Source organism: Cryptomeria japonica, chromosome 3 (assembly GCF_030272615.1).
Source record: "Cryptomeria japonica chromosome 3, Sugi_1.0, whole genome shotgun sequence".
Taxonomy (NCBI): Eukaryota; Viridiplantae; Streptophyta; class Pinopsida; order Cupressales; family Cupressaceae; genus Cryptomeria; species Cryptomeria japonica.
The window spans coordinates 37747501-37757133 of NC_081407.1; the positions used below are offsets into that span (position 1 = coordinate 37747501).

The 9633-nt window shown below is 38.6% G+C and overlaps 1 non-coding gene across 1 annotated transcript; it reads right to left on the reverse strand.

Moving 5' to 3' along the window:
- Positions 1-317: 317 nt before the first annotated feature.
- TRNAK-CUU (transfer RNA lysine (anticodon CUU)) lies at positions 318-390 on the reverse strand. The gene has a single exon. It is a non-coding gene; the product is annotated as a tRNA-Lys (tRNA).
- Between the last annotated feature and the right edge of the window lie 9243 nt (positions 391-9633).

The following is a 9633-nucleotide window of genomic DNA, read 5'->3' on the forward strand; positions in this document are numbered from 1 at the left end:
TATTCACCACTTGAGGTTAGCAGTGATTTCTTAAGAATCTCTAAATCATCAAAAACAGTTTGCAGTGGCCTCTAGGGAATGCTGGTGCATTCACACAAACCATGCTTGTAAACACTAGGTTAAGAACAAAACTGTTCGACTGATCAGGAAGAATATATATCCATTGTGGATTACCTATGACACAATTGACTAGTAGTTGGAATCCTAGACGCCTGCACAACTTATTAGGATGACAATAATTCATCTCAACGGTAGGAAAACCCATTACGGGAAAAGGTTGTTATTTCCTACTTTCAAGCAAACAATACCTCATGAGGCGCCCACCGTGGGGCTCGAACCCACGACCACAAGGTTAAGAGCCTTGCGCTCTACCAACTGAGCTAGACGGGCGACGTTTATCTTCAGTGATAGATTATGGATTATAGATTTTTTCGTTTAAAAAACACAATAGATGACCATTTTACTAAAAAATACTTTACAACCGCAGTGGTAAGAATTCCATTTAGTAAGTTCTCAAGTGAAGCAAATGTTCATAAAATGCATGCTTTGACTTAGGGGAAGAGCACTCATGTTCTACTAATCATTTATTTCTTCCACATCTAAAAATTAAAAACAAATAATTTAAAGTTCATTAATAAATTTCACATGTATTAATAGCTGTTCTTTTTTCAGCATTTTTGGATCATAATTGACGTATTTGTGCATTGGTACTTACAATGCACAACTATTGCAATATTTATGCATAAGTATTGGCAATTTTAAGTGCACAATTATTAGGGCATCTTTAAGAAAGTATTGGTCGACATTTTGAAAAGTGTATTTTTGACCCTTACATAACTAATCTCACGGTGTGTATCATTACTACCTAGAAGCCGAAACAGTAGATATAAGCAGTTAAGTTGCATGCATGGATAACAAAAAAAATTGTAGAAATCTGATATACCGTTTAGAATTTGTGGCTGCACGAAGTTGCTATAATGACTACTGGTACGCTTCCCCTACATCAATGTTACTAATGGGCAAATACAATCATGTCTCAAATGATCACATGACTTTCACCTTCATGTCAATCACATATTGAAGATTAAAGCAAACATGCACAACATGAAGTTATTTGTGCAACAAACATCCATAAATATAAATTTGATGAATTAAGACATCAAATTGTTGTTGAGCATGTTGTTTGCTCTTTTGGAGTTGGTGAAAGAAAATGACAAAAAGTTAATACAATTGCATTTCAACACTCTATTTGGTGTCAAGGATTCAAACTTGAACTCTTGGGCAAGTCTTACACTTACATTAACACTAAAAATAAGTAATAGATATCATAAAATATTAATAAATAGTGGACAAGTTTAATTACCGATGCATGGAAAGAAAGAAAATTGGTGTGAACTTTATAACCATAAAAAAAGTAGTTCACTATTTTTCTATAGGTATTATGATAGTTGTGCCTCTTCAAAAAGGGCAAAAACTATTAATTGCAATGACATTATACCATCCATTCCAAAGACGCACATGGTCAACCTTACAAATAACATCTAATATTCATCGTTTAATTAACAAAGCTAAAAATTAGATTCATTAGTTCACCAATTTAGCTTTACAAATTTGAGAAATGGTCCCACAACATATACATTTTAATTTTCAAATTCATTTTGCCAAGCAAAAATTCAAATTGGACTTGTTAGTTGGCATTTAGTTATGGTTATTTGATAGATTCTTTGGTTGTGTGGCTCTTTGAAATCTGTTACTTTTAGTCACATCCCTAGGGAGTGGAATGGAGTTGCTGACAGTTTGGCCAAATGGGCTTCTAATCATATGCAAAGTTGGAATATTGTGGATAGGGAGCAATTATCTCCGGATTTGTCTCATTTGTTGGATAACTTAGTGGAAATTGATAGGGTTGTGTAATGCTCTTTTCTCTACTAGGTGTGTGGTCCTTCTAGCTTTGTATTTCTTTATCTGATTTACCCCTCTTTTAGACCCCCAAAAATGAATTTGATAGAAAAACATAATGATTGAAATACTAAAAATAAAAATAAATAAAAATTTACAATAAACATAGTTTCATAGGCCTAGTATAAAGGGGCAACGTCTATCCAATACCCAGAATTTACCATTGACTGTAATTAATAATTGGTTGGAAAAAAAACTCCTTGTATTTTAATTTTTAATTATTTAAAAAACAAGATCAAATGGTAAATTTGGGTGGTGGATAGACAATGGCATATAAAGGTATGTATGTTCTATAAATTTTTTGCAATATAGAAAAAATCAACTTGTGACCCAATCCCAAAATTCAAAACCTAACTAAGAGTAAATAGCTACTTCTATCCATTAAATGGCAAATCAAGAGCAAGCAATTCAAATAAAATAGTGTAATAAAAATAAAGGTAATATAAATGCAATGGAGGGGAAAATGAGGCTAGTTGTTAGGGAAGATAGTCATGAGAAATAAAAAGAATCACTTGCACTTATTGAGAATTGAAGAGAATAGATTTAGTGAGACTTGTTAAAAAGGATAAGAAGAATTCAAGAAGAAAAAGAAAAGAAGAGTCCATACATGATCAAAATAGGTCAATGAAATGTTAGTTTGTTAGCTTTGGACAGTTGTTTGTCCAGATGTGATTAATTAGTAAATAATTGTTTTACTAACTAATTAGTTAGAGTAGGGACAATTATTTGTTAATTAATTGACCACTTTTGGAAGCAACTAGAAACCGATTTTGTTATTGGTTGTTGGGTTGTTTTAATCTCAACCGTTGATTGAGAATCAATCTCGGCCGTTGGTTTATCAACGAGGGTAGTATAAAAGGAGGTCTAGGGGCATTTGGAAAACACATCTTGGAGAGCATTTGCAGTGTTAGCAAATGTGTTTGCAGTAATAGCAAACAGTCTTGCAGTGTTAGCAAGAGGTGCAATGATAGCGTTGGGAGATAGCAGTGGAGGAATATCAACAGGAGGAACTGGGAGATTGTCGGGGTTCTGCCAGTGAGAGGCAAGGAATTTTGTATCTCTTAATTTGCTGAAGTTTAATATATTTCTCATTTGCAGTACTGGTTTTCCCTTTGGGGTTTTTCTAGGGACAATTTGTCCGAAAATATCGTGTTCACTGTGTTGAGTATTTTATGTGTTTTGTGGAGTTGTAGTTGTGTTATTTTTCAATATTTGTTGAGAAGCAAATAATCTGTATGATATAGGAGATTAATAATCAGTAACTACAATAGAATTTCCACATGGTATCAGAGCTAAGTTGAGGGTAGAAAAGGTTTACACTAGGAAGAAAAGAAATTAAAGGTTTATAAAACCTAGTTTGACCTCTTTCGAGTTATTTCTTTTATTTCTTTGAGATGGTCGTAGCTGGTTTGAGAGATCAGGACAGATTGGATGGTGCCTCGAATTTTGGTGTTTGGAAAGCCAGAATTTCTTTATTGCTGGAAGAGAGTGGTATCAAGGAGTATGTTACTAGTGTTGTAGTTGTTCCCTCAGATGCAACACAGCTTGCAGCATACAAGAAGGACGATGCCAAGGCGAGGAGGATAATCCTTGATGGTGTCAAGGATCATATTGTTCCACATATTGCAGAGTTAGATACTGTGAAGAAGATGTGGGATGCCATTTTGAATCTGTACCAGAATGCTACCACCAACCGAAAGCTGATTCTCAGAGAAAAGTTGAAGAATACCCGGATGAACAAGGGAGAAGACGTCACAAGTTACCTCACCAGGCTTAGACTTGTCAAGGATGAGTTAGCAGCTGTTGGAGATAGTCCCAGTGATGATGAGCTAGTCAGAATAACCCTAAATGGGTTTACTAAACAATGGGATGTCTTTGTTCAAGTTATCAATGGACGAGACACCTTACCGAGTTGGGATCGACTTTGGAGTGATTTCACTCAGGAGGAGTTTAGACTTAGTCTTGTCAATGGAGCCAACAACAAGAGTCAGAAAAGTGAGGTGGAACAAGAAAATGTTGCCCTAGCAGGAAAGGGGAAATCGAAGAAGGGGTCTAGCAAAGGATCAAGCTCACAAGGTGAGAAGAAGAAGAAGGACCTATCTAAGGTCAAGTGCTTTGGTTGTCATGAGTTTGGCCACTATGTCAGTGATTGCCCAGAAAGGAAGAAGAATGAAAATAAGGGCAAGAAGCAGGTAGCAGCTTCAGCAAGTGCAGATGAGCTCTCTAGTAGATTGGAAGATGAGTTTGCACTCATAGCTTGTATGGTTAGCTCAACCTCACAGAGTTTTTGGTATATAGACAATGGGGCGTCATTTCATATGACAGGAGTAAGAGGGTACTTCTCCAGTTATAAGGAGGAGAACACCAGTATCCAGATTTCTATGCGAAACTTGTCCAAGCTCAACTCAGTTGGCAAAGGGACTGTTCAGTTTCAGAGGGAGAATGGAAAGGTAATTTCCCTTCATGATGTGTTGCATGTGCCAGGCTTAGGTATGAATTTGGTTTCTGTATCTTTCCTTCAGGATAAAGGGTATAATATTCTCTTTAGAGGGATGCATGTTTTGATTAAGCATAAAGATTGGAAATCACCTGTATCTATTGGAGTTAGGAGTGGACGCCTTTATAGGCTGCAGTTTGACACTCCTAAGGCACTCATGAGCAACAGTAATCCTAGAGATCTTGGAGAGCTATGGCATAGGAGGATGGGCCATATACATCATGGAGCACTTAAATTGCTTCGTGAGACAGTGACAGGTGTTCTTGAGGTGAGCACAAAGCATGATGACGTATGTAAAGGATGTGTGTTGGGGAAGTTTGTGAAAGCATCTTTTCCAAGGAGTGACACTAGATCCAAGGGTGTTCTTGATTTAGTATATTCAGATATATGTGGACCTATGTCAACGAAATCTCTCAGAGGATATGAGTACTATGTTACTTTTATTGATGATTTCTCTAGGAAGACCTAGATATACTTCTTGAAGACCAAGGATGAGGCTTTCAGTCGCTTCCAAGAGTTCAAGGCTCTTGTGGAGAACTCGATAGGAAAGAAGATTAAGGTTCTTCGGTCAGATAATGGAGGCGAGTATAAAGGGAATGAATTCCAGGAGTTCTGTACCAAGGAAGGAATCAAGAGAGAGTGGATTGTTCCTTACAATCCGCAACAGAATGGAGTTGCTGAGAGGAAGAACCGATCTATATCGGAGGCAGCAAGGGCTATGCTACATGACCAGGATATGCCCCGCTACTTATGGGCAGAGGCATGTAGTACAACAGTGTACATACAGAATAGGGTTCCACATAAGGTACTAGGTAAGATGACACCAGAAGAGGCTTTCACAGGGAAGAAGCCAGATGTCAGTCACTTCAGGATATTTGGAAGTTTGGCATATTGCCATGTTCCAGGTGATACACGTACCAAGTTAGATTAGACTGCAGAGAGGGGGTACTTTGTGGGGTACAGTGAAACCTCAAAGGCATATCGAATATTCATTCCAGGGACCAGGCGGATTATTGTTCGACGTGATGTCAAGTTCATGGAGGACAAGGCATTTAGAAGGTCCAGAGATTTGCCAACAGTTGATCAGAGTGAACAGTCAACTGAAGCTCCAAGAATCACTCAATCAAGTCAAGGGCAGCAAAGCTCAAGTACAGTTACTAGTACTAGCAATGGCTCAGGTGGAGAGTGTTCACAGAGTATAGAGCATCGGGTGCAAGAAGAGATGTATCAAAAGGACATGGAGGTTGATATTTCATCCTCTACAGTTGGCGGCAGGAATCGTGAGGTTCAACAAAGAGATACTCAGGAGTTAGTGGGAGCTCCTAGGAGGAGTACAAGAGAAAGGAGACAACCAGCCAAGTTCAATGACTATGTGGCATTAGTTAGTCAGTTGGTAGATAGTGAGCCTTCTAGTTATCAGGAGATTGCACAACATCAAGTGTGGCAAGATGCGATGGTTGAGGAATATACCTCAATAATGCAGAATGATGTGTGGGAGGTAGTGCCTAGACCAACAGATAGGGCAGTGGTTGGATCACATTGGATCTATAAGATCAAGCATGGTGCAGACGGTAGCATCGAGAAATACAAGGCAAGGTTTGTGGCCAAAGGGTTCTCTCAGAAGGAGGGAATAGACTATGAGGAGACATTTGCTCCAGTGGCTAGGTATACTTCTATACGAGCCGTGATCTCACTTTCAGCCCAGATGGGATGGCAGATCCATCAAATGGATGTCAAGACAACATTCCTTAATGGAGAATTGAAAGAGGAGGTATACATAGAACAACCAGAAGGCTTTGTAGCACACAGCAAAGAGACCCACGTGTGCAGATTGAAGAAAGCTTTGTACGGACTCAAGCAGGCTCCCAGGGCATGGTATGAGAGCATTGATAGTTACTTGCAGGAAATGGGCTTCGTGAAGAGTGAGGCGGATGCTAATCTCTACTACTTGGTAGTTGGGGGTGAGATACTCATTCTTGTTCTATATGTGGATGACTTGTTTTTAATAGGTTCATTGGGGCTCATAGAAGAGTGCAAGAGGGACCTTGCAACAGAGTTCGAGATGAAGGATTTGGGACTTATGCACTACTTTCTAGGCATGGAGGTATGGCAGACAGATGGAGAGATTTTCCTTGGACAAGGGAAATATTGCTTTGAAATCTTGAAGAGATTCAGGATGGAGGATTGCAAAGCCATGTCTACACCCATGATCACAAATTGGAGGAAGGTAGACACATCCAAGGAGAAGGATGTAGATCCCACCTTATACAGGTAGTTGATTGGTTCTCTCATGTATTTGGTCAACACTAGGCCAGATATAGCTTTTGCAGTCAACACTCTTAGTCAGTTCATGGTAGAGCCAAAGAGAGTGCATTGGATAGCGGCAAAGCATGTGTTGCGTTATTTGCAAGGTACAATCGAGTATGTGATTAGATATTCTCAAGGTGAAGGAATCAGGTTGATGGGCTATACTGATGCAGATTGGGCAGGTAGTACAATGGACAAGAGAAGCACTTCAGGGTGTTGTTTCAGTTTGGGATCAGGGGTTGTCTCTTGGTTCAGTAGGAAGCAGAAGTCTGTGGCTCTGAGTTCTACAAAGTCAGAATACATAGCAGCTAGCATGGTGACATGTGAAGCTATATGGCTTCGAAAGTTGCTAGTAGCCTTGTTTGGTCAGAAGGTTGAGACTACGGTGATACATTGCGACAATCAGAGTTGCATCAAGTTGACTGAGAATCCAGTGTTTCATGATAGGTCGAAACATATAGACATTAGGTATCACTTCATCAGGGATTGTGTACAGTGAGGGATTGTTCAACTACAATTTATACCTACAGATCAGCAGGTAGCAGACATTCTAACAAAGGCATTGGGGAAGGCGAAATTCATCTTCTTCAGAGAGAAGTTGGGTGTCATGCAGAACAACTTCCTCGCTAAGAGGGAGTGTTAGTTTGTTAGCTTTGGACAGCTGTTTGTCCAGATGTGATTAATTAGTAAATAATTATTTTACTAACTAATTAGTTAGAGTAGGGACAATTATTTGTTAATTAATTGACCACTTTTGGAAGCAACTAGAAACCGATTTTGTTATTGGTTGTTGGGTTGTTTTAATCTCAACCGTTGATTGAGAATCAATCTCGACCGTTGGTTTATCAACGAGGGTAGTATAAAAGGAGGTTTAGGGGCATTTGGAAAACACATCTTGGAGAGCATTTGCAGTGTTAGCAAATGTGTTTGCAGTAATAGCAAACAGTCTTGCAGTGTTAGCAGGAGGCACAGTGATAGCGTTGGGAGATAGCAGTGGAGGAATATCAGCAGGAGGAATTGGGAGATTGTCGAGGTTCTGCCAGTGAGAGGCAAGGAATTTTGTATCTCTTAATTTGCTGAAGTTTAATATATTTCTCATTTGCAGTATTGGTTTTCCCTTTGGGGTTTTTCCAGGGACAATTTGTCCTAAAATATCGTGTTCACTGTGTTGAGTATTTTATGTGTTTTGTGGAGTTGTAGTTGTGTTATTTTTCAATATTTGTTGAGAAGCAAATAATCTGTATGATATAGGAGATTAATAATCAGTAACTACAATAGAATTTCCACATGAAACTCTAAAAATTTGGGAAGATAGAACCATGTCAAATAGCACAAGACTCTAAATTTTTTAAAAATAGACTTCTAAAAAAATTGAAATATACAAATTTTGTTAAGGGTGTAAATATAAACAAGAAAGTCTTTCTCTTCTTTAATAGATACAATTTCAGCCATGTATTTTTTTCTTTTTCTACAAATTAATACAACCAATGTTTTAGCTCATACTACTATATGAATGTTTGATAAATATTCATGTATAGCTATATAAGATCTCATACCAAATGCTTCTGAGCAGTCCCTTCACTCTTATCAACTACCATATGTTTTGTTGAAGACAAGATATAGCCAACAACAAATATTATGTGCATATATATAATATATTCAAGCAAATCCTCGATGAAGTAAAACTTGGGGCACATTATCTTTTTGCTAGGATCACTCTAGATGAACTCAAGAACAACCTATTGTGACGTATTCGAACATCACCCCATTGCAAATGAGGACCCCTACTTTTTGCTTTCTAGGGTTAGTTTTCTTGGTCTTTTAGGTTTTTGGCTATTAGTCTTTCCATTGAAGGGTCGCCAGGAGGCTCATTAGGATAGCAGGCTCTGCTTGAGTTGAGGTGGGTCAGTAGGTGGTCCAGGTTGGGGTCTATGTTGAAAGCTTCCTCTTGGTTAGGCCTGGGTCTTGCTTCGAAGGTCGAGTCTTGATTGAGTTTGAGGAAGTCCTTATATCCTACTAGGAATCTTGCCTTTTGGAGGCCATGTCATTGAGTTAAGGAATTGAATGGAGGTATGTGAGAAGGCGTTCTCAAGAATTCATCCATTTGAGGGTTTGAGATTGGTCAAGTTCATGAATGATGAAGTTCTAGGCATTGATTGATGTGATACTGACCTATTTTGCCCTTAGAAATGCCTAACAACCAAGTCTACACTTGAAAATCTGGAGAAAGGTCAAGAATTTGAGCATTTTAGGGAATTTTACTCCTGGCCCTTCCAAATTAAGGGTCTAGAGCGAAATTTCTAGATTGTTGGCATTCTTGATGGTTGATGTTGTGTTTGTCATTGATGGACACACACTTGTTATAAGATCACTTTGTGAATGTATGAACTATGCTCAACTGGTATCATGTGTTAGTCTTTAGTCTATCGGTGTTTTGCAGAAAGTGGTTACCTGTCTCAAGTGGTATGCTGACCCCAAGTGGTTTGAGGATCTCAAGCGGTACAAGGGATCAAAGCGACAGAACACATATTTCCCAGTCTTCATTTTTGTCAAACTGGCAACCGGTATTTTGCGTAAATCGGTATTTTGTATGAACCGGTAATACTCTGTGATGAGTTACCAACCGGCATTTTGTGATGAGTTACCATCCACCGATTGTTTGATGGTGCCGACACTTTGGCGGTGCTTTTTTTGTCGTGTTACCAAATATGTCTAGATTCACTGAACCTAGGAAGTTGGATTGTAATCCTATTGAGCCGACATGAAAACAGATTCCTCTAATAAGGACATCATGTCTAGGGTTTTAAGAGAGATGTTGTTAGGTCTTTGAAAATAGTTGAAGAGTTTTTGGAAAGTGCGATCAGAGAAGA